The 3,342-nt window shown below is 31.7% G+C and overlaps 1 protein-coding gene across 19 annotated transcripts in view; it reads left to right on the top strand.

Moving 5' to 3' along the window:
• LOC127698930 (uncharacterized) overlaps positions 1–3,342 on the top strand; it is a 162,525-nt gene that overhangs the window by 9,080 nt on the left and 150,103 nt on the right. The window contains exon 1 of one of the 19 annotated variants that reach the window (XM_052202672.1): positions 259–348. The exons of the other annotated variants lie outside the window; for them this stretch is intronic. The gene's annotated coding sequence lies outside the window, so the exon portion shown is untranslated. Of the gene's footprint in view, positions 1–258; positions 349–3,342 lie in introns of those variants that run through there. 19 annotated transcript variants of the gene reach the window in all.

Raw genomic sequence — 3,342 nt, 5'->3', positions numbered from 1 at the left:
TTCCCGCTCTAGGTCATTTTAGTGTTTCTTTCAACGGGACGCTTGTAAAAGAGAAAAGGTAGCCCCGAGTTCTTTTATATATCACAAGTAATGTTTTGAGCTTGAAATTCATTTACATCGTGATTATTTGAAGGAAAAAATTGTAAAATTTGCTAAATTTAGAAATATTTTATCTAGAAATTTAGATTTCTTGGAATATTTTATGGTGAATCGTTTTATTTTTTACGGGACTGGTTGCATCTTTTTTACCTTTCTAGCACCTGTTCTTAGAAACGGGAAGATGGAGGTTACAGATGTAAACAACCAGAAGTTATTTTATTTTATGATATGAAAATGCAATTCAAAAAGGTTCGAATTATATTTTTATTATGATTTGAATGTTTACCATATTGTATATTAGCTGACGATGGATACATACATGTAGATCAAGAGATTCGTATTGGAAGTTTTGGTAACGAGTACACCACAACTCGTATCGTAAACCTTGCTTATAAACTCGTACTCAACCAACTCGTACAATTTTTGTAGCATTGTTATGTGTCATTTAATTAGATAAATCGTAAACTTAATGGTAATTTTGTATTTTATAATTAAACTTGTCCTGAGACAGTATAATTTGAGAATGTAATCCCTTTTGTGATTCTGTGTCAGGGGCGATTTTTCTGATTTGGTCACATCTTAAATTTTACATTAATGTTAGTTATAGAACCTGTAAATTTACATACTATCCAATTACACATATTTATCTTATGAACAAATTCATACCTAAAGATTAAGATGTTTCTTTTTTGGTTCTAACATTGACCTTGCTTATAATAATGATACATTTAAATAATAGATATAGGAAGATGTTAGTTATAGAACCTGTAAATTTACATACTATCCAATTACACATATTTATCTTATGAACAAATTCATACCTAAAGATTAAGATGTTTCTTTTTTGGTTCTAACATTGACCTTGCTTATAATAATGATACATTTAAATAATAGATATAGGAAGATGTGGTATGAGTGCCAATGAGACAACTCTCCATCCAAGTTACAATTTATAAAAGTAAACCATTATAAGTCAAGGTATGGCCTTCAACACAGAGCATTGGCTCACACCGAACAGCAAGCTATAAAGGGCCCCAAAAAATTACTAGTGTAAAACCATTCAAACGGAAAAACCAACGGTCTAATCTATATAAAAACGAGAAACACGTATGAACTACATAAACAGACGACAACTACTGTAATCAGATTCCTGACTTAGGACAGGTGCAAACATTTGCAGTGGGATTAAACGTTTTAATGGTACCAAACCTTCTCCCTTTTCTGAAACAATAGTATAACATCACAACATAGAAAAACACACTATACAGTACGCACAGAGAGTTTGTAATCGCGAATTTCGGAGTGTAGCGGTGTCACACCGCGAATCACAGATTATTCTCCCAATTTCCTCCAAAGATTCTCTCCCAACACCGTGTGGCTGTTAATTGGTTTATTGCCCATCGGATGTACTGAAAATTAATGACGCGTGACAACATAATCGGATTAGCCAGATTTATTACCTTTGTACATTTAATCGATCTTGATTGCGCCTGTGTGCTTTAAAACACGGTATTAAAATTTCCTTTCTTTAACAGATAAGAATGTGACATTTTCATTCAAAATAAGATAATTATTCTTGTATGTATTTGCCCCATGTCATTGTCATTTGAAATAAAACGTACAAACGTATAAAAATACGAATAAAACATTTATTTTGTATTTTTATTATAGTCTGGACAGGTCATAATTTTTGTTTTTTCAACAAAGACTATTTTACTACAATTAGAATCTTTTATGACCTACTCAGTGAGCAATATCTGGTTCATTAATTGTTCAATATATAAATATCAACTGGCTTAAAACAAAATGATGTTTTTACGGTAATTTGTCCAATCTAAACCCAAGAGTTAATTTATCGGATCATAGATGTATAAACCCATGATCGGATCAACAAGTGAACTCTGTTACTTTCAATTTATTTTGCAATGTAAAATATTATGTTTCACTACCTCAGTAGATTACCGACTTGAAATATTTGAACTCAGAAAAGAAACTGTAAAGTGACAACTCTGTTGAACGAAGGGAAAACGTTTTGTATGCAATGTGCCCTATATTCATAAAAACACAACACTGAGAGACATTCCCTGCCCAGACACAACACAATAATCACAACCTAATTTAATTATATGAAGAAAAAAAAATCATGTGTTGTTTATCTCTGTTATGATCTGTTATTGATCCTTTATTATTTAAAATAAAATTGGATGGGCGCAATCCATATTTAACTGCTCGTTAAAAGTCCTTGGTGAAATTTAAAAAAGAAGTATTTCAACAATTAATACTATAGAATATTTAAATGAAATTATATCGTGTTCTACAAGAAAGAAATATGTGAAAAAAATGTGGATCGGATTTTTACGATCTACACATTTTCACAGAGGATCTCTACCAACGCCCAACAGGAACTGAACGACATGCATCCTGTTTTCATCTACCATTTATGTATATTGTTGACCATGGACGTATAAATATTGTCCAGGTTTATGTCCTGTGTTGACTGAGAAACGTAAAATTAAAAGGCTGGTGTTCGTTTATTCAGAAAAGGATTATATTTTAGATTCCGGTTAATCAATTGTAAAAGGACCTTCTAGAGCCTCAATCTTAAGGCATACAAATGTCAATCATTCCAAAGCAAATTTAAACCCCGAATGAATTTTCCCACGGTCATCCAGAAAGGTCACCTGAGTTTACTGTTACGTGATAATGTTTCCCGCCAAATAAAAATCTCGTGGACAAAATTGATGTCACTATTTTTAGCATTCAATATTGTGAGCGAAGTCAAGTTCAAAGTTCAACCACGGGCTGTTGATCACTGAGATGGGTATCGTCTTCCCACAGCAATTAATTTCTTTAAAAAAATTTAAAAATCACTGTCCTTTTTACAACACACAAGTTTACATTCATTGTGCGTAAATGAATATTATGCAACGACGAGTTGATGCAGCTATAGAAGTATTCCTGTTGTAGCCGAAATGTAATTATTTATCCTAAAGTAATGCCAACAAATCGTAAAGAGAAAATGCCGTAGACTTATTAAGCATAACGAATGGTGAATAGTATTTTCTTTTTTACTTGCATATACAAATTTTGAGACACGTAATTTTCTTTTAACTGCTCACTTTTATATTCAGCGTTAGTTTCCGTTTATTTTTACGCAAGTATGTCTCTTTTCGTAAATAAAATAATTTACCGATGAACTTAAACAAGGTCAAAATCAAGTATAGTTTTTGTTATAAAACTTCA

This window comes from Mytilus californianus, unplaced genomic scaffold (assembly GCF_021869535.1).
Source record: "Mytilus californianus isolate M0D057914Y unplaced genomic scaffold, xbMytCali1.0.p SCAF_4, whole genome shotgun sequence".
Lineage (NCBI taxonomy): Eukaryota > Metazoa > Mollusca > Bivalvia > Mytilida > Mytilidae > Mytilus > Mytilus californianus.
Note: the sequence above shows the minus strand (reverse complement) of the source record. Positions and strands in the feature narration are given on the sequence as shown.